Here is a 26,005-nt window from a genome sequence, read left to right on the forward strand (position 1 = left end):
CAAGGTATTGAACATTTTCAATACTCCAGCAAGATCTCTCATCCTCCTCTTCATGACTACCTGTCCATCCCTTTAGGCAACGGTTCGACCTAGATTGCCTTTCCCGGTTTTATAACGTTATATAAATGGAATCTTGCATACATTCTTTATATACTTCCCATCGTTTTTTTTGGGGGGGGGTTGTTTGTTTGCTTGCTTTTTGTTTTGTTTTAAGGTTTGTCCATGTTAGCATGTGACCTGGTAGCTCATTCTTTTTTAGTGCTGTGTAAATTTCCATCTTATAAAGAGAAACAATTTGTTTAGTCATCTTCTTGTTGGCAAATGTTTAGAAATGCAGATTAAAATCACAATGCAACTCCTCTCCCCACTCACCAGAAGAGCTGAAAGGAAACAAGTTGACAATACTAAGTGTTGGCAAGGCTGTAGCAACTGGGGCTCTCATTAGCTGGGTGTGGGTGTGTGCAATGGTGCAATCATTGATTGGCAGCCTCGACTCGCAATGAACATACACAATCCTTTGGACTCAGCGATTCCATCTCTACCCAAGAGAAAGGCAGTTTATGTCAGTCAAAGGACATGTGCCAGAACGTTCTTGGCAGCTTTATTGATAACTCCACCACTGTGTGAACAAGTCTCCATTGTGTGACTGCTTCAGTCTTTCGCGGAGTGGTGTCAGCTCTAAATGAGGTGGAGGCAGAGTGTCCTCGTGCACATGCCTTGCGTGAACTCACTATCATTTCCCTAGTGTCAATTCCAAGAAGCGACTGACTCCTGTGTCACAGGTTACAGGTTTCACTACACACAGCTAAGCTGCCGCCAGACGGCTGACATCACCTCCTCTCCTGCTTCTCACCTGTGCCTGGAGCAGGGAGCTTTCCTAAACCCCCAAGTCACCCTGTTTAAACATGTCCTGTCCCCTCCCTGGAACCCAGACAGCCCAGGCTTTCCTAGATAGCAGTGAAGGGAAGATATGGTGTCTACGCTGGACAGCACAGTGGTCACTGCTCCCGGGATGAGGCCGCTGGGTCGGCAAGGCCGCTTTCCTTCTGCTGCTGTTGCCAAGCTTATCGGAGCAGCCATGAGCAGAGCAGCTGTGTGCTGGTGTTGGCAGCTTCTGTCTCTATGGTGTCCCCACAAGCCAGGCACAGGAAGTATGACCGAGGCATGCAAGTGAGCAGCTGCAGTGGCTTGGAGGTGCTGATGCAGGCCTGACCGGAGGATGTGTTCGAGGGTTGGAGCATCAGCCAGCACTTCCTCTTCACAGGCTTTGGTTCTCTCAGTTGGTCACCCAGCCTCTTTCAGTTTTCCTTCCTCAGCGCCCAGAGCTTGTCCTCACATCCCTGTGATGTTCAGGCAGGCAGTGGTGGGGTGGGGTAGGACTAGCCCAGTGTCCAAGGCTTTCCCTCCTCTCTGAAATGAGGGCAGGGAATGTCTGGCAGGGTGGTGGAAAAGGACTCCAAGAAGTCCTCTGTCCTAACAAGAGTTTCCCAGTTTTACCAGTGGCATTGTATGTCCCCATTGTACCCCCGCCTTTGTGCTGGATATTGCTCCACCAATGCTGGCGGCAGGCAGAGTGGCCAGAGGGAGGGAAGTTATGAGCAGGAAAGGGGAAGAAAGGAATCAGGAAGGCTGCCTCCCCAACTTCCCAGCCCAGCTGCCATGGGGTGGGTCAGGCCATCTGTGTCAGCTCTTCTAATATAGCCAGGCCTTTCTCCATGCCAGGGAAGACCCAAGACTCAGTATCTTCCAAGTTCTCTGCTCTCAAGTGTCCGACCCCTGCCATTAGCACATACACACACACACACACATACAAACATACACATATACACACACACATGCACACATATACATACATACAAACACACACATATACACATACATTCAAACACACTCATATACACACACACATATATACACACGTACAAACACACACATACACACACACATATATACACATGTACAAATACACACATATACACACATGCACACACATACAAACACACATATAGACACACATTCACACATATGAATACACACACAAACACACACATACATACACACATACAAACACATAAACACACATACATACACACACATACACACACGCACACACACACACATGCACGCACATGCATGCATGTACACAGGGTGAGGGGAACAAACCTGGGCAATGGCTGGACAGTGAGCCGAGGCCTGAGCACAGGACAGACCTTGAGTAGAAGAACTCAGTTACTGATTGACCCAATAGTTGGAGGAAAAAAAAATGAGTCGAAGTCATGGCCGACAGTTCTGTGAGATGGGACAGATGACTGGCTCCTGGAGCCCAGAATGCAAGGCGGAGCGGGAGAAAGAGGAGAGCATCCAAGGAGCAGACTACCAAGGCTGCTGCTCGGCTCTGGTTCCCCCTCCCCTCATCCACTCAGAGATCCTCTCCTTTACCAGCTTCATTCCCTTGGGTCAGGTGATGCCCTGGGTCAGAGCAGGGCGAGATATGGGATGGGAGCCTGAGAGGATAACCTCCAGACAGTAGGGCCAGGAGCCCTCTCTGAGGAGGAGGGACAGCGGTGAGCATTGGTGGCTCTCCCAGACACCTAGGGTATGTGCCTGGTCACCACGGCAGCTACTGCACCACCTGGCTCAGAGAGAAGGCCAGCTAAGAACCAATCTTCATCCTCACATGCAACCCAGCTAGGAAGGATCAGACCTTTGCTTGATGATAGAACACAGAGGCCCAGAGAACACAGCGGCTGGGCCTGAACCCTGGACAATCTCAGGGGTCTTGAACGTGGGCCACCCACTTGTGCCTGACCTCAGTTCACATTACCTGTGGCGCTGCGTAAACTGGCATTTCTACACAGAGAATCCACCAAGTCACGGAGTCTCAAAGGCCAGGCAAACTAAGCCTGCTCCTTGTTGCTCACCTGTATCCCACAGGTAAGTGACTGACCAGCCTGGGGAATGTGACAGCAATTCTCAGCTTGAAAAAGGACAGAGAACTGGAGCAACTGTCCCCAGTGACCGCCCCCTCCAGGGCCTGCCGGAGTGCGTGGTGGACTTGAGGTGTCAGCTGCCTTGGTGTCTGGATGGAAAGTCTATCTTTCCTTATCTGGAACTAGAGAGAAGTAAGCAAAGCCTCAGTCTCCCACAGGGATGGAGGGGCTAGGATCAAACCCACAAACTGCAAGAGGACGATTTAAGCACTCAGTGGCCATTAAGAAAATGGCACCCTAAGTCAAGGCAAATAAACGAAGGAAGAAAAATATTCCTTCTCAGCGAGCAAACATCAGAAAGGCCCTTCAGGGTGGGCCTAGCCCGGGGCCTCTCCACCACTACCCATGCTGACCCTGCTTCAGCTAAGCTTTCTTTCCCCAGATCAGGCTGCCTGCTCCCTTCCCATGGCCTTTCTGGCCCCCCATTCTCCCTCAGGCCACCAGTCACCAAGAGCTGTTTCCAGGGTGACGAAGAGAGCAGAGGAAGGCTGGGCCAGGGGGCTGAAGGCTCTGAAACGCTGAACTAGGGCAGAGCTGGGGCAGCATCTCAATGAAGCTGCTGACAGATTCCAGGCCCCCAGCCAGCTGCAGTGCAAGACCTACAAGGGGGACCTTCGCCCCTCCCTGCTCCAAAGCAGCTGAGGCCCTGCAACTCGAGAGGCCTGCCACAGAGAAATCTGGAGCCTCCATTCAATGCTCGGCTATCCTTGCACTCTGCTAGGGACCAGCAGCCGCCGCAGAAGCCGCTGACTGTCTCCAGCCTGGAGGGAGCTAGCCATTTTGTATCTCCTCACTCCAATTCTGGCTGCTCACCCCAGTATGCCTTGGGTTCTGGGGTCCTCAGTTCTGCCTGCTCTTGAGAGTCGTCTGGGCTTTAAAAGCAGCCCTATTCTGGGCCTTGCCCTGACTCCTAACAGTCTGCAGTGGGCAGCTAAGGTGGGGTGAGGAGTCATGACTATTAGCTTCTAGAAGGAACCTCCTCTCCAGGAAAGGGCCTGAGATCAGCTTGGATAGGCTTCATTCACTAGCTCCTTGCTGAGTCACTGGATACATTGACGTATCAAAGGCCTTTCAAACAAAGAAAGAAACTCTTCTGTGAAAACTGCTCAGGGGTGGGAGGGTACGCACATGCGCAATGCTATTCCTAGTTTATAACCGGAACTCTGAGCGGCGACAGAATTTTCCTTCCACCATCCTCATGGCCAATATCAGTGGGGACTCAGAGTTGGGGTTCTCTCCATATGTACCCCATCACACCCTGACTCAGAGACTGGAGCTTGGGCTCGGGGGCCTGCTGTGTCCACGCCCCGCCAGCTCGCCTCTTGTTCTCCCTGAAGCTAACCCTGCTGTGGGCAGGCCTCTCCTGCTTCCTTCCCATCTAGGCTCCCATTACCTCAGTCCCCTAAGGCATCCTGCTTTCCAGTTCCAAATCCTAAACCTGCACTGACAATCAAGGCCAGCACATGGCTCCCCTAGCATGAAGAAGTGGGTCGTTTCTTTCTGGCTGATGGAGGCTGGAAGACCAATAACTGCCTTCCAGGGGTCGGTGATTCATGCTTCCCAACAAAGACCCTCTCTCTTTGTGCCCATCTTGGTTTGAAAAGCTCTAATTTGAGGCCACAGTATCCCTGCATCCCCTAGAGCCAGTGACACCTGAGTCCTGGGGGACAGCCGGATGCGAAGCACCCCTGAGTTCTCAGAACCTGTACCAAGGCGTGTGGGAAAGTCGCATAGAGTATATTCGCTTTTCTCTAGCTAAATCTAATTAAGATGAAACCGGAGCTTTTCTGAGGAACATCCAATGTCATTGGGCATTTCTTAGAAAAACTAAAGCTCTGCTATATTCCTCAGCCAGACCTGCCTACCTTATACCCTTTCTCTCTGGACTCTTGTTTCAGCAACAAAACCCACGCCTTGGCATGAGGTGGATGGGAAGGCTTCTGTTTCCCAGTGACCTGAATAAGCCAGAATGGCCACCCCACCCCCACGGCAGAGTCTCCACTGCCACCTCACCTGACAGTGCTTCCTTACAGTCCAAACAAAAGGCAGCCCCAGCAGTGGTCAGAACAGGAGGGGTGAGAGAGAAGACCAGTTCAGAAACGGAAGTGGACAAGGCCAATCTCACAGGCAGAATTCGGTACTGTGAGAAGGAAGATGGGAACCAGGCAAGGGTCATCCTATGTAATGGAAGGCCTGGGAGGCCCACATCCCGGAACCCAGAAAGGTTGACATCTCAGCTTGGCAGAGTAATTATGCACATGCTAGATAATTTTCATTTCACCATGCTGATAATTCTAGGATGTCTGTCATTCTCTCCGTTTTCCAGATGATTTAACGGAGGCACAGAAATACTAGCTAGCTTGCTGAGAATTACACGGTGATTGATACCTGGGAGAGTTAGGATTTGAACTCAGGCAATCTGGCTCCAGGCTCCCTTCACCACCACACCACACTTGAGCACACACCACTGGATGTGCAGATGACCATGGCTGCATACACGCAAAGTCAGTAGCTTGATGCATCACCTATGACCTCATGAATCCACCTTGGGCAGACCCTGGCAAGAGGGGTTAGTTTCTGCTCTGCAAGATGGTGACTGTGGCTACTTATCTGCGGATAGGAGGAGCCATTTGCAAGACGGTTCACACGGTTAGCAAGTGAAGACTGACTGGGAGCACAGGCAGACCCGAGAGCTGGAGGCCTCTTCCTCTGCACACGGGCCTCTGGACCTCCGGGCGCCCATCCCTCCACCAGCTGGGGCTGATCACTTGGACTTCCTCTCAGCATGGTGTCTGCATGCCAAGGGGGAGCAATCCTACAAGACAGGAAGTGGAAGCTGACGGTTTCTAAAAGCCCAGGTCTGCACACACCATCGCTTCTCCCAATTTATTAGTCAACGCAACCATATACCTCAGACTCTGCGGGACAGGATATGAGCCCCATCTTCAGATAGAAGGAATACTAGAATATCTTCCCACCCACTCACCTCCTCCAGACACCCTCCCTGAATAGACACCCTTGTCCCATGGCACCTCTTTTCAGGCCAGGATAAGCACAGACCTTCTTCTTATACCCTATCTCCAGTGTCCCCAGATTTTTTTTTTTTCTGAGACAGGGTTTCTCTGTACTATAACTCACTTAGTAGACCAGGCTGGCCTTGAACTCACTGAGATATCTCTGCCTCTGCCTCCCGAGCACTGGGATTAAAGGTGTGTGTCACCACAGCCCAGTAATAGTTGGATTTCTTAACCCTGAAAGTTCTTGGGACCTCCTTGAAGCCTTCTCAAAGCAGACTCCCAATTCCAGCCATCTTAACCACGAGCTGAGGAGCGCGCTCACACAAGGCCTTCAGATTTCTATATAAAAGGTTTGTTTTGGCAAACTTTTAAATGTATGGGGAACAACCACAAAGATGGCGTGGAGTGTTCCCACATTCTCTGCACCTGCTTCTCCCCTTAGTGTCTCCTCTCACCGGCAGAACACACTTGCCACAGTCCGTGAGCCAATACGGACACAACTTGATGATCTGTGTAGTATTATGTACAGTGTTTCTAAACTGTGAGTCCACTTCATTCAGCCACCTTAGTTTCATAAGCTAGCATCCTTTTCCTGTTCTGAGAGACCATCTCCGTTTAGCCACCATGTTTCTTTAACTGTGACAGCCTCTCAGATGTCTCTTGTTTTGACAGTTTTCAGGAGCACTGGAGAACAATCTTCAGCTAGAACTTACCTCATGCCTTCCATGATGTTAAACGGGACTTCTGGGTAAGGAAAGGAAGACCACAGACGCAAGCTATCCCTTTCATCATGTCACATCAAGGGTGATGCTAGTTTTGACAACTGGCTGAGGGAGACCATGTCTCTCTGCTCGGGTGAAGGTTTTCCTTCCTCTCTGAACACTGAGCTGACGGGAAGTCATGTGCACAGTCATTTTTGAGTGTCCGCACCAACCGTCTGCAATTCCTCTGCCCGAGCGTTTTCTATCTTTTCTCTAGTTGGTTTATTTAGTAGGCCCTTCCTTTGCACAAGCACTCATGCTCAGGTGTTCACTTTGTGGTTTGGGTAACAATCTAGTGCTGTTGCACTTACTCAGTTGTGCAAACAAGTTCAGCTTTGGCCAGTGGCTCTCTTTCAGGTGACACCTTTGTTTGTTTGTTTTTGACACACTCCCGTTATTTATTTATCTGTAATTCCATAACATTTCTGGTTACTAGAAGATGTTTCAGGCTCATCTCATGCATTTCTTGAATCACTGATTTCTCCAGGAAGCCCTTCACTAGACAGGAAAACTAAAAGTCTCATGCCTCTGCTGACTGAGCTAGCCCAGTGTCCCGAGAATGACTCAGAATCCAAGATCTGGACATTTGTGTGCCCATCACTACTGTCCTTTCTTCTAGATGATCCCAACTGACAGAGCTCGAAAGTGTGGTAGGCATACTGACTACTCAGACAGACATGCACGAATCCATAGCTACTTCTATAAGTGTCCAGTTGGAGCTATGTTGAAGTAGCCCTGATCTCATAGTGTTGTTAGAACTCTAAGTCATTGTCCTAGGGATCAGAGTAGCCTGGGCTACCTTGACAATAGCCTCTAACTTCCACAGTGAGCAACCTGGCACCTGCCATTCACCATCCATTTCCCTTACTAGTCAGTTCCTGTACCACACACAGAGACTTTGGATTTGGTAATTCTTGCTCCTAGGGAAAGTTTTATCAACTAGAGTGCAGTGCTTAGGCATGGTTTCTTTTGCCCCTGGTTTTAACATATTTCATTCATTTCCAAGTTTTGAGGTCAGACGCACCCCCATGCATGCATGTGCGTGCGCGCGTGAACACACACACACACCACACACTCACTTCATTGAGGCAGTCTCATATAGTAGCCATTCATTTAATTCTGATTTCTGCTGTGTTCTGCAAGGCATCCTGGCATATCTGACCACCTACATGATTTTTAAAATATGCATAAAAATTCACTCCCTATGCTATAGAATACTGTTTTTTTTTTTAAATATACTTCTCTTTGTTTGAGTGTATTGAAGGAAGAGTATGTGCTTGTCATAGCTCAAGTGTGCAGGGTAGGAGCCAGTTCCACCATGTCGGTCCTGGGTCTGACATGAACTCAGGTCATCAGGTATAGGCATTATTTTCTGTACTGCCAGCCAGCTCCCAAATAACCACACGGAGACTTGCTTAAATAAAATACTCAGCTGGTAGCTTGGGCTTGTTACTAAGTAGCTCTTACAACTTAAACTAACCACATTTCTTATCTATGTCCCATCTACCATGTGGCTCGGTACCTTTCCTCAGCACAGCTTCTTGCCTCTCCCCATGTCTCCTGGCAACTCTGCCCTTCTTCATCCCAGGGTTCTCTCCCTGTCTGCAAGTCCTGCCTAACCCCTTCTGTCTAGTTATTGGCCATTTGATTCTTTATTAAACCAATGAGAGCAACACATCTTCACAGTGTACAAAAAGATTATTCCACAACAATCATGCCTCATGACAAACATTTTGACCAGCTGAGCCATCTCTAGAGTCCAGTGCTGTGGGTTTTGATAAATGTTAACAAGCATGAACGAATATCCATAAAGTGTTCAATGTCCAACTCAAAGTAACTACACCATCCTCAGACAATCCCTAACCTTCCCCCTTTCCTCCCATATGTTTAAACTTTTATTTCAAATCCCTTTTGTGCATGTATTCTCATGTGGTCTTTAAAGCACTCTCAACTGTTGGAAAAAGCAAAGAGGTCTGAAGCAGAAAAAATCTTTTATATGCTCTCATTGGTTTAATAAAGAGTCAACCAGCCAAGAGTGAGGCAAGAAGAGATTTTTGCGGGAGACTCAGGCTGAGAGAATGTTGGGAAGAAGGAGGGCAGAGTCGCCAGTCAGATTCAAAGCAAGGAGAATCTGCTGTCTGAAGAAAGGTACCGCCACACGGTAGAGTGTAGATAAGAAATATGGGTTAATTTAAGTTGTAAGAGCTAGTTAGTAGCAAGCCTAAGCTATCGGCCAAGCATTTATAATTAATAATAAGTCTCTGTGTGGTTATTTGTGGAGCCAGAGATCCTGAAGAAAAACACCACCTACAGAGGTCCACTCCAAAGAGGAGACTGTTCCTCAGAAGAGCAGCAGGCTTGCTCTGGCCTCTTAGCTAGTAGAACCTAGACCAAGCTTGCTACAACACCTGAGCTTCCATTCTGGATCTGACACATGTTCACTGAGTGGCTCTGAGTTAATCACTTCCCTTGGCTGGTCAGCTGGTTCTCATATACATGAGAGGCAAGGTGATTCATAAGGCCATGTTTATGTCTAGCTGATATGTCTAGCGTTTGGCATGAAGCTGATTTATCGCCAAGGAGATTTGATGGGGCTGACCAGAAGAGAAGACTGGAGGAGCTGGGCCCAATCAGACTTCAGAGAAGCAGGTCTAAGCCAGGTCAATGGCAGGTCGCCCAGGAATCAGAGTGGATGCACTCAAGCGGGCAGCTCCTAAACCTACGTCAAGTATGACAAATCCACAAAAATTTGATGTCTCGTTCTGCGCTGCAGTCCAAAACCTAATGGGCTATGACTTGCAACTTGTGAAAAGTAGAATGAAGAACAGCACACAGGAACTCATGCGTACCATGTATCATTATCTATCTGTGCTCTGATTTAGAGGCCAGAATGTGAAATGTGTAGGTCAAAGGAGACTGGAAGCTGCCGGCCAGCAGAAACCTTTTGACATTCATAATTTATTCATACTGACCATAATTCCCATGTATATAATTGTTTTGTTTCATATTATACCTAGTTTCTAGCCACTTTGCATGTAAACCAACTAACTAAGGCCCAGAGAGGTAGAATGGTGAATCCATGGTTTCCCCAACTGATGAGAGAGGGACAGGGTTATGAAACTACTCATGGCAGCAGGAGTCTTCTGCCTTTGGTCCTATAGGAACCAAAACACTTGCCTGGTTCACACAGTCCACACATCACAGTCAATGGGAGATGATCCAGTGCGGAAGTTGCCAAGGCCCCTGACCCAGGCTGACTCCACTGAGGCAAGGCAGGAGGAGGGGCTGCTCACACTCATGGGTACTTTAACCAGAGCCAGGCTCCTCTGGATTTGTCCATGAGAACAGCAATGAGCTGGCGAGAGAAGGAGAACAGTCACTGGCCTCCGCAGCGGCCCCAGATGGTACCCATACTACATAGAACCAATGCCTCCCTGCTAAGATAGTCAGGCTAGGGCTCTGAGTACCAGTAAGTCCTCCTGTAACATCCTGTCTTCTGTCTCTCACCTTCTATTTTCTCTAGGTCTCCTGGAGGCCACATTTCGCTGCTTATTTCTGCCCCCTGCTCTGAATACCCACAATCCTGGGTTGTTTAGCTCACAAACACATTAATCATTTGTCCTCAATTACCTGGGTATAAAAAAGCCCACACAGGAGGAACCTACTTCTCCCCGGAACACACAGACCACCTGTCTACAAGCCTTCCCCCAGCACTGTGTCTGTTCATCCAAGGATGCCCGTGCGGAACATCCGCAGCAGTAGGAAGAAGGACGGGGAAAATGAAGGGCAGGAATTTAACAACAGCCTAGGTTTTCTCATCAGACTCTTCCTGCTGCTGCCCAGTGGTGATCCAGGCACCGTTCAAGCACCACCAAGTGTCCTGGAAGAACCCTGCGGCAGTCCTGGTGGGAACCTGCCTGCAAGCCCGTTGGGTTCATCACCCTGGAAAGAGCCCCAGACATTCACTGAAATGCTACCAACCAGAAAAGCCAACCCTGACTACCTTCCTCAGCTTGGTTCCAGCAGCCCTTCTCATCTTTCCTGGGTGCTCTACCCCCCTCTAACAGCCTGTTCTCCCATGGCCCCCCAACTAGAATGCAGCAAAGCAATCTTCATGCTGTTTGGGATGTTTCTCGCCCACTGAAAATCATCCCTGTACACATTTTTGGAGATTAAATGCTGTTGGGTGTGGTGGCGCAATCTTTGATAACAGCACTCAGGAGGCAGGAGGATCTCTGAGCTTCGGGCCAGCCCGATCTACATAGTGAGTTCCAGAACACGAAGAAACACTGTGTGTGTGTGTGTGTGTGTGTGTGTGTGTGTGTGTGTGTGTGTGTGTGAAATCCTTGGGTCCTAAAATTTCCAGAAGTAGCCAACCCACGACTTGCCCAGCACTCTTTGAGCATGCTCTCCCACTGAGTTCTAAACTATTGTCCAGATTCAATGGTGGCTGCACCAGACTCAGGCAAGCACGGCCCAGGCATTCTCCTTGGCCAGCCCAACTGAGGCTGATGGCAGTTCCCTCAACGCTGGGAATTGAGGCACTCTGGCCACAAGACATTGAGTCTTCAGGGGCTCTCAGCTAACCCCTGTGCTCAAAAGCTGGTGTGTGTGTGTGTGTGTGTGTGTGTGTGTGTGTGTGTGAGCTCAGCACGTACTGTTCATATGCTTCTTACTATCTCGGAGTTGCTCCTCATTAGAGCGGGGGCGGGGGGGGGAGGGGGCAAAGCTTCACCCAAGACTATTCACGAGACAAAGCTGGGACCCCAGAATAATTAGCTTCCTGCCTCCTTCCCTCTTGCCTGCAGTTGGACTTATGCACGTTACCACTTTGTTATCCCTAGCTCTCTGCAGAGCAGTCCCGATTCCCTCCATTTAGGAAGGACCAAACTTCTGTGGTCCTCCGTAAGGCCAGAGGCCTGAGACCTGAAAGTCAACATGGTGGGGCTCCCAGAGTGGACCCTCAGATTGGAGAGGTTGATCCTGGCATGAGAAGAGTTCAGCGAACAGACCCATTAAGCCTCAGAATGAACAGCTGTAGATAGGGACCGGGTCCAGAACCTCCTAAGAAAACGCCGCCGATCAGGGAATGAGTTGAAGAGACCCATGGATGGAGACAGAAAATCATAGCAAAAAGGGGGTCTGCACACGGCCAGACAAGGACAGGCAGAGGTCGTAGGCAGAAGACGCGAAGGCCCAGGGTGGCAGAAGACGCTGAATCGCCCTCTGTTCTCCATGCGGCACTGAGGGGCTTTCTTCGCAGCCGTGGGAAAGTGGTGGGCGAGCGCGCACCCCGACCGCCCTGTGGACGGTAATTAGCCGGATTAGGGCGGGAGCTGCGCGGCCCCGAGGGCCAGGCCCCAGGAACAAAAGGCCCCTTTGCCCGCTCAAACATGGGTCATGAGGTCACCAGGCAGGGTCCCCTAGGAACAGGGCAAGGGGCTGGACGCCCGCAGAATAGGTCTCTGTGCACCTGGTGGGGAGCGCACTGGCTGGGAACTCCTTAGGAGGTTGTGGCCCAGCTTAGGGTTCAGACTTGGGGGTTGGGGGTAGAAGAGAAGAGAAGAGAAACACAGATATAGAAAACAGAGGGCAGGGCCCTAAACCTCTTTAGTGATAGTCATCGCGATGTCTGTGATTTGGCTAACAACTTTCCACAGAGTGCCCAAACCACAAAAGCCACCGCATTAAGGATCTCGGAAAGGCTCTTGCCGTGCCAGACACCTGTAATCCCAGCGCTCCAGAACAGGAAGCAAGAGGACTGGGCATTCCAGACCAGCCTAGGTTACACAGGGAGACTCCGTCATGCTGTCATACCCATGGGTTTGACAGACGCTCAAAGGGGTGCAAAGGGGTCTTGTGGAGAAGGGTCTCACACATCCACTGGCAAACAGTAGGCATCCAAGTATGTGGTGGGTGGGTGGGTGACCAGGTTGGCAGGAACTGGAAATGACAGAGATACCCAGTGCCCTTGACTTACCCTCCATGTCACCCCACATAGCCATGAAGCTTGGGCAATAGAGACTCCCAGCCTCTATGAGGTCTATTTCCTTCCAGGGCAAGGCTGTATCAGTGTTGATTTACTCACCGGGGGTAGTGCAGGGACACCTGAGTCAGTAGATGAGGGGAAGCGGTGAGAAATGGGGGTAATTTTTATTCTATTCCCGTGGCCCAGGAGAGCAGCTCTCCCAAAGCTCCAAGTCTGCAGCCATTGGGAGAGCACCACCCCACCCCACCCCACCCCACACCACCCCACCCCACACCACCCCACCCCACCCCACCCCACCGCCCAGGCAGGGGTGAGAAGAGAAAGAGCCCGGACTTTCCCCCACCACCAGATCTCTGGAACTCTATAGAGGACAACAGAGTTTGTGGGTGCTCACCCCTACAGCTGCCCACAAGTCTCTCCTCACAGGAGATGGCATCCGGGACCGACACACCTGGCCACAGCAGCAGGGAGGTGATGGCTATGGGAGAGGTGGGCAGGCGGCTAGGGTGTGTGGCATGGAGGGTTGTGAGGACTTGGGCCACATGGGCCACACTGGCCAGGTCTGTGCTTCCCCAGTGAAAGAAGAAATCTGGCCTTTCAGGTGCAATTTCCAAGCAGGAAAGAATGGTGTAGGCCACATCAACCTAGGCAAAGTCCAGTTCTGCTTCCTTCTACGTTCTGAGAATGCCCAGGGCCCTCCCCATAAATCTCTCTCAACCTTGTCAGTGAGGGAGAGGTAGGGTGTTGAAATGGGTCATGTTGGATGCCATGCCCTGGACAGGATTCCTATGTCTTGGCTGAGGTTATCCCAATGCAGGCTCTTGGATCTGCAGGCCAGCCAGGGCTCAGGCAGACAGATTCCAGGCCAGCAGGATCTAGGTGTAACTAGGCTCATAGTCGGGGGACAGAGATTCTGACTGACACCCAACTCAGCTGAGGAAGCTCGGTGAACCGTGGAATGAGTTCTTTCTCCAGGGAGAGCATCATTGGCTTGGCGGCAGGCTTATCCTCTTCCTACTCTTCCTCACACACCACCCTCCTCTCTCCTCCTCCTCTGGCTCCTCTGGGCTATCTGAAATGATTTTTTAAAAGGCAAAATGGTATTTTTCAGTGGAACCTGCCAAGGTATTCCACTGAGCAAACACACCTCTTGCAACAGATTAAGGCAAGAGGGTTCCTGGGGCCTGGGGAGAGCAGAAGGCCGTCTTGGAGTGGGGATATGAGAGAGGCAGACAGCCAGGTAGACAGACAGAGAGAACAGGTAAGAGGAGAGACAGACAAGGGAGGCAGAGAGGGAACTGTGTCTGGAGGACACTTTCAAGGGGCTTGCATGGTGACAGTGATGACAGACTGCCAAGTCAAGCTGCTGCCGCCACAGGACCAGCTCTATCTTCTTTTCAGACCTAAACTTCTCCCTGGTAGCTGTTTCCTCTGGCTCAGTGGTTCTCGACCTTCCTAACGCTGTGACCCTTTAATACGGTTCCTTGTGTTGTGGTGACCCCCCCAACCACAAAATGATTTCCGTTGCTAATTCCTAACTGTAATTTTGCTACTGTTATGAATCATAATATAAATATCTTGTGTTTTCTGATGGTCTTAGTCGACCCCTTTGAAAGGGTCATTTCACCCCCAAAAGGGTGGTGACTTTGGGGGTTGGACTTTGGGGGCTGAGAACTGCTACTCTAGCTAGAAAGGGGGACAGGCCTGGGTGGGAAGGAGCTCTCGGTCTCCTGACCTGGCTGGGGGAGGGAGGGACGTGGACTTTGGACTAGTAGCTAAGAGGTGATGGTGACCAAGATGTCAGAGCACTCTCCCTTCCAGGAGCCTGGAGGCCAGGGAGAGGGCTTAGCTCTAGCTGGCCTCCTCCAGAGAGGAAGAAGTTCCCACCTCATACTCCCATACCCCCACACCTTCACTCCCACCTGCCCCCCATCCTCCCCATCCCTATCTCCCCTTAGGAAGGAGGAGGGTTGGATAACTCAGCCTGAACTCTGTGAAGGAGTCTATGACAGACGCAGGAAAAGCTGAGCCGCTGCAGCCGCAGCTGGTGTGGCCTTAGGGACTCCCCACCTCTCCAAGGCTTCCCCATTCCTCCCTTCTCTGTAGCCCTGGACACTCTCCAAAACAGCCAGATCTCTAGACATGGTGAATGCTTGCTTTCTGTCCCCCCTGTAACCCACTAAGGTGGGGACAGGATTTCTCCACAGAATGTCCTCCGGGAATGTGGTCAGGAGCTGCTTCTGCCCCTGATCAAATTTCTAAACTCCATTCCCAGCGAGGCCCGAACTAGAACACATCAACAGGAGTCATCCCCCCTTTCCCTCCCCACTCCCCCACTTTATTTTGCAAACAGACAGCAAGTAGCTCAAGTTCCCAGTCTGGAAGGTCCAGGCTGGAGCCTAGCCCTTTCCTCCTCCTGAAAAGAACAATTTTATTCCGTGACTCATGAACCCTGAACCCTTACCCAAACCTCTAGCTTGAAGGAAAATCTCTCAGAGTGACTCCCTTTCCCCACTCCAGCTTTCACTTCATCTTCTGGGTCACAGGTATGTTCATGAGTCTTCTGGCTTAGATATCTCAGGGGACAATGTGGACACCCAAGGAGGACCCCAGAGTGCACGGAAGGCAAACTCACTGAACTCCAGCAAGCCCTTCAGGTCATCCCCCACAACGGAGACCTGGGGAAGAGGAGTACAGACTCCTAGCAGAGCTGCCAATGCCCTTCAGTTGGTAGAACTCCTGCCTAGCATGCATAAAGCCCTGTTTTCAGTTCCCGCTTTGGTTTAAACAGGACGCAGTGTGCTTGGCTTTCATTTTAGCACTCAGGGGGCAGAGGCAGGAGAATCAGAAGCTCAAGGCCATCTTCAGCTACTAATAAGTTCAAGGACAGCTAGGCTACAGGAGACCCTGTCCAGCAGTGGACTGGAGAAATGACTCTTGGTTAAGAGTGTGTACTCTTGGACCAGGCCAGAGTTCACTTTCCAGTACCCATGTAGTGCGTCTTCCAACTGCCTGTAACTCTAGCTCCACGGGATCTGACCTCCTCCGAGGACACTGCATTCATAAGCACAAGCTACCTGCCAAAAGACTCACACATATATACACGTAATAATCCCAGCACTTGGGAGGGAGAGGCAGAAGCAGGAAGAGTTCTGTGTGTTTGGGGCTAGCCTGGTCTACAAAGTGAGGTCCAGGACAGCTAGAGGGCTACATAGTGAGACATTGTTTCAAAACTAACAAATCATACTTGTAGTGCATGTCTCTTTAACCCCAGCACACCTCTAAACAGAGATGGGAGCAGAGACAGGAGAATACCCATCATTTGCAGCTGGATAGCCTGGGGTAACACAGCAGAATGTAACAAGAGAGACCCTGACTCAAAGTAGGACCCACACATAATGTTGTCTTCTGACCCTCACAAATGCAGCTCACTCTTGGAGGCAGAGAGAGAGAGAGAGAGAGAGAGAGAGAGAGAGAGAGAGAGAGAGAACAGATGGTCGCAGGGATTCAGTCCAGGACTGGCTACTCCCATGCTGACTCTGCCCAAATGTCAGTCATCTCTGGGCATATTAAAGGAAGTTTTATTTTGTGTCCATGTTGTTTTATATAATATTGGGAATTGAAACCAAGTTCTCGAACATGTCAGGCAAACACACTGTCACTGATTTATATTCCCATAACCCTCTTCCTCACCCCCATTTTTTAAAATACTTTTTAGTTTGAGACAGGGTCTCACTTAAGTTACCCAGGCTGGTTTTCAAGTAACTCTATAGTTCAGATAGGCCTTGAATTTGCCTCCTCCTGCCTCAACTTCCTGGGTAGCTAGGAGTACAGGTGCATGCTTCCAGGCCTGACTTATATTCATTTCTTATCCATCTTCTGGCCACCACATCCAAAGCCTTTGGGTCTTGCTGAAGAATCAGAGTCCTGAGCTCCCCTCTCCCCACCCCAGGGAGACTCTACAAAACAAGCATTTTGAGTAGAGTTGAACATGATTGTGGAAGCACTCTCGGGTCTCCTTCCCATGCTAAACCCTCCTAGCTGGGCCAACACCTGGCAAAAACAAACAAACAACAACAAAGCCAACAACTCTCCCTGCCAGAAACCTCACTCTCCCAACTTTCTTCCCGTGGGCGAAGACCCTGCTCCTATAAATGGCCTTGTCAGAGAGGATTTCTCAGAGGAGAAAGACAAGCTAGCTTATAGCAAAATTGCATTGGGGGCACTGGGTGAGGACACAGGCTGAACTTCCCAGACAAAGAACAAGGCTTAATCATATTGCCCAAGGGCTATGATCCAGCTCTGCCCAAAGCCTTGAAGAGACTGAGAAATAAGCCATTTGTTCCTCTCTGGCGTGGGAAGAGCCCTGGTTGGAGAGGCAGCCTGGTAAGAGTGTAAGTCCCTACTTAGGCCTCATCAGCTGTATGACCTTGAACACTGACTCCATCTTCTCTAAGGCTCACCAGCCCTCCCCCGCCCCCACCCCATACACACATACAGGGAGCATTCCTCACACAGCTGCTGTGAAGAGTAGCTGCAATAATGTGAGCGATGCTCTAGGCTGCTTGTTGAATGTGTGGATGGCTAAGTGAAAAAGCGTGGAAGGAGCCTGGGGAGATGGCTCGCCAGTTAAGAGTGCTCGATGCTTTTGCAGAGGACCCCAGTTTGGCTCCCAGCACCCACACGGCAGTTCGCTATAGTCCCAGTAGAGATCCAGTGTCCTCTTCTGGCCTCCAAGGGCACCAGGTATGCATGTAAGACACAAACATGTGGGCACTCACACATACCACAAAATAAAAATTTAAAAAGCAGATGAATGGATGGGTGGGTGGGTGGCTGGATGAGGGGGTGGAGGGGGTGGATGGGTGGAGGTGAGAGTAGGGAGGTGGGAGGTTGGGGGACAGGCCATTTCACCTTTCTTGCAAGCAATCAGCGTGTGTCTCTGAATCGATTCTCTGACATCTAGCAGACGTCCCAATTTGGGGTACACATCATATCTCCTAGTGAAAACTTCATTTCTTTCCCTGTTGCTCTCTTAGCCACCATGCTGATGTCAAGGCATTCTTGTCTGGGACCAGGATTCCCCCGTGCAGAGCACACATCTATCAGAACACAGCAGCAAACTACTGGCTGAGCTCAGGACACCTTTCCGGCCAGCATCGAGGCACAGGCCTGTCGCTGGGCCTTGTAGAGGAAAGTCAGCTGTATGGGTGAGGCGCAGATCTTGGGTCTTAGGATTCAGAGTCCAGGAAGAAAAAGAGAGGAGACACTTATCAGGTGGTCATTGCTAAGCATGAGCAAGCACTCCTAAAGGGGAGACCTCTCCGTCCTCAAGAACAGGTGGATTTGGAGTATCAGAGTTGGAAGAGAAGCATGCAAGGAGAGGGCACCACCTATGCAAGGGCAGAAAGGGTGGAATGGAATGATTTTGGTTATTGGTTTCTGGTTTTCGAGACCGGGTTTCTCTGTGTAGCCCTGGCTGTTCTAGAACTCACTCTGTAGTCCAGGCTGGCCTGGCACTTGGAGACCCCACTGCCTCTGCCTCCTGAGTGCTGGGATTAAATGTGCATTCCAGCACTGCCCAGCGAATGGAGTGATTACATCTGGTAGGAGTACAGGGTAGGGAAAGCGGATGAGAAGAGGCATGTCTTGGGGAGGCTATGACAAAAGGTGGGGAATGTAAAACCAAGATTTTCTAGATGAGAACTCAGAGACAGGGTCCAAGGTCCACGTCTGGTCTCTCACACTCCCTTCAAGTCTCTAACCACAGTCTCGTTCTGATCCCCCTCTCCCCTTTCCCAGCAGACATAGCTGAGCTTTAGGCTGAGTGGAAGGGGTTATTCACTGGGTCTCCAAAACTTAAGAGCATCATGGTGGGCTGTGCTTTTTGGCAGCTGTCAATATTTATAAAGTTGTATAAACCATCACTAGTTAGAAAGGAAAAATGGAGAAACACAGACCTTGGACACCCCAGTCTGGACTCTACTAGAATCTGTGTTAAGGGTGAGATACTCCCAGACCCCAGACACAGGCAGTTTCTTTGGCCACAGATTCCCTTACTTCCTGCAGTCTGCAAGGGGCAGGGCTCTCCCCTCCTCTGCATTTTCCCCAGCTACTCCAAGCCACACAGCTCGCCGCCAGCCCGCCAGCCAGCAGGTCTTATTTCAATGGAATGTTGGCATCAAACTCGAGATCGGAAATGAACTCATTATCTGATTATTTTTATTTATGAAAATATAACTGCTCTGGGAGAGAGGCCTTTCTTGAAAAGTTCTCTGAGTGGATGAGTAATTCTCTCCCTTTCGCCGGCATACAGATATGCACACATCAAGAACTTCAGCTCTTCAGAGCCCTCTTTGTACATGCACATGGGGACTCCTACACACACACAGAGATGCACATGTGCGCGCGTACACACACACACACACATACAGAGGTACAGGGGAGAAAACAGCTGCATGCTCCAGCAAGAGGCTATCATCAAATGTACAGATATCATGTGGAGATGTGTTCTGGCACATAATAACCTCCTCTGAGGTCAAGGACTTTGTCTCATTTATCCACTGTGGAAACCCCAGTGGTACATAATAGGCAATTAGTAAATACTTGCAGAATGAATGAACAAATAGCTAAGTAATAGATGCTTATATACACAGAGACATTATTCAGACACGCACTTACAGACATGCACGCCCAGCCTCTCTCCCTTCCAGGAACAAAGCCAGAGGATCCCTAATTCCACAGCCCGGAGTCTTCACACCATTAACACAGCTGTTATGAATTTAGAATGAACCATGCGGAATCTTCCAGTAAAGATGTCCACTGTCAGTTGCTAGGAGGCCAAGGTAGTGTTTCCCCTGACCCACTAAACTTTCCCTACAACTTCAAAGTCAACACAGAGCCTCCCAACCTAAGATCAAATAGTGAGTCTTACCAAGAAAGCCTGGCGGGGGGAGTGTTACTAAAGGCAAACTATTTTTCCAGGAATGTTCTCGAGAGCTGCCCCCTCTTACCCATGCAGGTCTTGTTATGGGGTCTTAGGCAATATCAGCCTCCCCCCCGCCCCAGACTCAGGCTCACTCCCCTACTCATCCAGCTCAAAGTTATGACCCAGGCTTTGCATGGCTTATGACTTTCTCCCTGGGAGCAGACGGAGCCAGATGCAGAGCAAGAGGCCAGGCATGGGAGAGCAGCCTATAAAAGAGTTGCCTGGAGGCTAATCTGCAGGCAGAGCTCCCATCTAATCCAGGACAGCACCTCTGGCTATCCCTAAGTGCCTCCCCTATAAGGGTCAACCTGCTGTGACTAAGGTGACATCCCTGTCGGCCACATGACTTTGGACAGGTCATATGACTTCAGATAGGAGTCACATGACTTCATACAGGTCAGTGGCTCTGGAGCTCCAGATGCCTTCATACCTTGGACAGTTTCGTCTTTCTGTCTAGGATGCTTCCCCCTCCTAGACCCCACTGCTCTCTGACCCTCTTTCCATCCTAGAAATGATGAAAGAAGTCACAGCTTCTCCTAGCGCATCTCAAACCCTGTCTCGTGGCCCCTTAAAAAGATGCAAGTGCTCTGGCCTTGCCACCCAGTTCTTTACCTCCAACAATGTGAAGTTGCTACCTGACCCACCAGAAGCTGTATCTGGTGGATACTGAGGACAGGGCCAACTTGTTTTGCTAAAGCCATCTAGTCCCGAGCCAAGCCAGCAAGAAGGATTCTGTTCCACGAATCCTGTACCCTAGAGAAACAAACGTGCATGTCCGGAAGTAGGTGTGGACACACATGTTTTTATCATGAGGCTCAAATGGGAGCAACCCAAATACCTGTGCACAGTGGGTGGTTAAGCCAACTGCGATGCTCTCATATATTCGAACATGGTGATTAAAACAACAAAATACATCAGCGTGAGTCTCCAAGGCATTGTGTTGGATAAAATAAACCACACACAAAGCACCATCTGATACCATTTGTATGAAGGTCAACAACCTATGATGGTAAAAGTCAGACTCTCGGGTGGTCTTCTCTGGAGAGGAGCACGGGGTGGGGGGGGTGGTCTTGTAACATGTGATGCCTTAGTCTGTGGTTACACGGGCAGAGACACATGAATGACAACCGAGCCAGATGTGAAGCGATGTTCAATAAGCTCAATCGTGCAATTGTGTGTAAATTATCATGAGGAATGGACCCAAGTCACAGAGGATCTAAGCAAACAGAAAGGAGTCAAGGGGAAGAAGAACAGGGAAGGGAAAAGAGCTAGAGAAGTAAGATCCGGAGCAGGTCAGCCTAGAAGATCTGAGTGGCTTCACCGGGGAGGGGCAGCCAGAAGTACAAGGACCTAGTCAAATCCCTTCAGTGGCTCTCCTGCATCTTGGGATTAGGAGCCATAGTGGTAGCCCTCTTAAGTGCACACTGTCTGTACCACCCCTCCCTTTATTCTCCCTACCTACAGTTATAGAACAAAGAAAAGGCTGAACCCCATATCTGTCTTTTTTGTTCCAAGTGATAGCCAAACTTAATTTGCCCAAATGAGCTTGAATAAAGAAAAAAAAAAAAAGGTAAAGAAGGGTTTGAGAGTCTGATGTGGCCGGTGGAGAACTTGCCTGGGATGCACAAAGACTTGGGTTTGATTTCCAGCACCACATAAACCAGGCATGGGGGGAGTATGTTGTAACTTCAGCACTCGGGAGGTGGAGACAAGAAAATAAACTGGCTGAGTAGTGGTGGCTCACGCCTTTAATTTCAGCACTGGAGAGGCAGAGGCAGGCGGATCTCTGTGAGTTCAAGGCCAGGATAGGCTCCAAAGCTACAGAGAAACCCTGTCTTGAGAAACAAACAAGAAAAAGAAAGAAAGGAAGGAAGAAAGAAGCTAGACAAGGTGCAGCAGTTAAGAGCACTTGCTGTTCTTGCGAGCACCTGAGTGTGTAGTTAGCAACCATCTCTAACTCCCCATGCCGAGGATCAGACTCCCTCTTCTAGCCTCCTCAAGCACTGCACACACGTGGAACAAAGACATACATGCAGACAAGATACTCACACACGTAAGATAAAGATTGTTAAAATGTTTAAGAAGTTCAAGATCATCCTCAGCTTCATAGTGAGTTTGAAGCCAGCCTGAGCTATCCAAGACCCTGCTAACTATAGTTGATAGATAGATAGATAGATAGAAGATAGATAGATAGATAGATAGATAGATAGATAGACCAACATAAGGAGGGAATGTGTATTTTGTTTCAAACTAGACTCCTGGGAAATCTGTAATTAGAGAATATTCTGGAAAACTGAAGGGAGCCCGCCATTCTCTGAGCTCTGAGGAAGGTAGTTTGTGGGCTGTAAATGGAAGAACAAATGTCTAGGTGTTTGTCTCCTGTGTACACTGTTTGCTTACTTTGGAGTTCTCTGACCGGCTGCTCCTCATCCCGACCTGCTCTTGTTCAGCATCCCTGACCCATTCCATCATAACCTAGGCTTCTCACTGTCCCTCAACTTCCTTGCTTTGGTCCTTGAGTCTGAGTAACCTTTCTACAACAACATGGAGAGACCAATGCCTGTCCTTGCTAGATTTTTTTTAAGAACTCAGAGAAAGTGAAGTCAAACTTGAGGCATTGCCTTCAAGTATCCAGGCTGTCAACTCTAAATCTGATCACACTGTTCATCCTAAAGTGTGGCCATCGCTAACAGTAGGCTACCAGCTCATAACCAGAAACCTGGAGTCCAATGGAGGGCAGAATTACCACGCTCTCTGTACCTGTATGAATTTGCCAAGCTGTGGGAGACCGCGAACACATCTTCCACATGATCATCCCTGAAATGATGGAGGACACTGAAGCCAACGTCAGGCTTGTCCTCCCCTCCTCCCTGGACAGCCCCTGTTCCAGCTAGGCTGGTCTATCTCATGAAGCCTTCAGTAAGCCACTCCCATGCCTGCCTCTCCCCGCCCCACCCAGCATAGACCTTTGTTACATACAACCAACCCCGGTGCCGGGTGAGTCAGTTTCCCCAAGGAGCTGCCCATCTTTGCTCATTCGCCAGGTAAAGAAATCTGGGTTGGGAAATCAGCTGGCGTCCCTGAAAGAGCACAGCTGGTAATCAGTGGCGTCAAGATTTGAACCCAGCAGCCACCTGCTCTACGAACTCCTAGCTGGTCCTGCTCTGTAGCCTGCCGTAGAGGCTCCCACTCCCTGCGGTATTGACCTAGATACAAGCGGAGGGCCTGGAGACCTGAGCTCATGATCCCAGACCCTTCCCTGCCTGAGGAGACTCTCAAGCCCCTAACAGCCCCTCTGTCCCCTCATCCACACCATCCAAATGGGCTGGCATAGGACGAGGCCTTCATTGCTGCTCACACAAGTTCTTGAGGGTATTAGAATCACCATACGCTCTACACATGGCCCAGTCTGGAGCTAGCCACATGTATGAGGGAAGGTAAGCATTCACGGCACATGCTCCAAAGAGAGCCATGGGACCAAGGGCGCTAATGTCACAGCCCCGCCTCTTTGCAGCAGTAGCCAACTCTGAGGACACCGAAGGTCACAGCTCCTGCTCTGCTGGCTCACTCTGAACTCCCACCCTGCCATTCCCACTACATGCTTCTACTGTACCCTTGAGTGTACCCTAGCAGAGTCTCTGGATCTCAGACACGAGTTTTCTTTCCCCCTTTAGACTGCAAGTTCCCTAGGAACCACAGCCGGGTCTCTCTGGAGGCCCCTGTCACAGGCTGCTTATCCATCAGGCCTTCAAACCACCCTGAAATGAATGGGATTTGGTTTAAAGGCTTCAATGTTACAACTTTAATATTTGGCTTTCATAGAGGAGGAGAAGGAGCAGTACGAGGGCGCGGATGCGGAATGGAGACAAATGTATGCCAACCACTGTGCAATGATATGCAGGTGTGCACGCTGGATTTGTGCAAAGGAGTCCCGTGACTTCACTGTTCTGGTTCTGGTGGGCTTTGCCCTCTGAGGAAGTCTGCCTCCTGGAGACTTTACAATCTCATGTGGCAACAACCGAGAGACGGCCACCGTGCGGCATCCTGGCGCCAGTAGAAACCGTTGGGGAGCCATGTCTTCTGGATACTCTGCGAAGTTGCTCCCGCCCGCCAGGTCAGAGGATCCGAGACAGAGGCTGAGGACAGAGGCCTGCCTTGAATGAGGAGTTGGGCATAGTCAGAGCTGGGGACTTCTGAGTTCTAGAGACATAGTTCTTGGGCAAAGTAAAGACCATTCCTCGGCTCCTTCTAGGTTTTCAGATAGTTCCTGTAACCAGCACTGCTGGCACTACGCCATGCTGCCCACCAGTCCTGTGCCCCGAGAAGGCAATGGGCCACAACAGCCAGAATAGCCAGGGGCTTTCCCACTGATGACCACTACATGTGGGGCACCCTATCTGTCCAGGGACTTCAGTCTGTTGTATCATCTCATCCCCAGCAGGTCTAGGCAGTACTGGTAGGATTCCCACTTAATTATGAAGATATAGAGACCACGGTCACTCAGCATCATGGCACTGGACTCCAGGTTTCAGCCTGACTGGTCATGGTGGCTCAAGTCCTTCTAAGGCCAAGGATTCTAGAGGCTGAGGCAAATGAATGGCTGTGATGGGCTATGTAGTGATTTCCAGGTCAAACTGAGCTGTAGAGTGAGACCCTGTCTCAAAAATCAAAGAAGCTGGGCTGCTATGATGGCTCTCGAGGTAAAAGCACTGTCACCAAACCTGACAGCCCAAGTTTAATTCCCAGGACCCACAAGGTAGGAGAACCGATTCTTCTCGGTTTGTCCCCTGGCCTCTCTCTCTCTCTCTCTCTCTCTCTCTCTCTCTCAATATATATATATATATATATATATATATATATATATATATATAGTATCTGTGCATGCGCACGCGCACACACACACACATAAAGCTACTTTAAAAACCACACCAAACCTGTCACACTTCAAAAAAGGCCCTCTTTACTAATTCTTGCCTCTCATGAGTCCCTTAACAGACACTAGACACACAGTCCCAATGGCAGCCCACCAGGGAGGGAGCCAAGTTCGGTGCAGGGACTGGAGACCCCTCCATGTGAGATCAGTTGGCAAGCATGAAACGGCCCATCCTCTAGCCTAGACTCTCCACTAAATCCAGGCATCAGAGCCTCATTCCTTTGGAACAAGCTATTGCTTTCGGTGCGCTCCTATATTAAAACAGAAATGCTACTGTAAGACAAGAGACCCAGGTCAGCAGGGGGCTCCTGGTGCCTGCAGATAGCACGGTAACCTGTACACAGAGAGGTCTGGGGCTTAGCAGGAGAACCGAGTCATCGTTCAGCAATCTTGTGGCTTGAAATGACATTGTGGAAGACAAAGATCTTCCCAGGGCACCTTGTGCTCTTTCCAGCCAGTCCTACCTCACTTTTCACACCCAAGAGAGACCAGATGAATATGAGTTATTCTATAGCTTTCTATAGGTGGGCGGTCCTAAGGCGGGGACACAAACCAGGATCTTTATCCCACTGTGCTGTCAAGGAAACTAAAGTTCAAGGAGATTGTAGTTCAGAACTGAGAATGGATCCGGATGAAACCAGTTCACTTGTAGATGAAGGCTACTTCTTCAGAGTCATGGTAGGTAGAAGGAGGAGAGAGGGAGGACAGGAGCCAAGTGGAAAGCCCCGCGCCTGGGAATCTTCAAGCGGCTTTGCAAGGCAGTCTACCAACGGGGTTCCCACAGTGGCAGGTGGGCACCAAGCAGGCCAGGCCGGATAGGGCTGGCACCAACATGAGTAGGGGTAGAGATGCCAGCTCTCACCAGCCAGCCGGCCTGCCAGCTGGGGAAGCTTAATTAGAATTCCTCAGCCCTCCAACCCATTTCCTTCCTGGCATACAGGACAGCTAATGGCTTCTGTCGCCTGCTGCCAGGGTGAGATAGGCCGGGCTGGCTGCTCCAGGCTGAGTTGGGGGTGGGAGTGACCTCGAATGAGCCCAGAATCATTCTTCTCCCCTATCTTGGAGTAGGGAGCAGCCCCTACTGTGACATAGTGTTTCCCCAGGTCAACAGCCCACCTGCCTGCCTGTCTGTCCAGCCCCCTCACCCCTGCCAGGGCCCAGGGGTTGTTGAGTGTGGACAGACAGACACAGGCTGTGGGAAGCACCAGTGATTAATGGGTGATGAAAAGCAGACTCCAGCAGGATGGGGGTGGAGTCAGAGGAGCAGAGAGAGGCTGTCTGTTTCAGACTTGGTTCAGCTCTGAGCCCAGAATTGGGGGTGGGGGCC

This window comes from Microtus oregoni, unplaced genomic scaffold (genome assembly GCF_018167655.1).
Source record: "Microtus oregoni isolate MIOR12 unplaced genomic scaffold, Mior012 000036F_ref0000092, whole genome shotgun sequence".
NCBI classification, from domain to species: Eukaryota; Metazoa; Chordata; class Mammalia; order Rodentia; family Cricetidae; genus Microtus; species Microtus oregoni.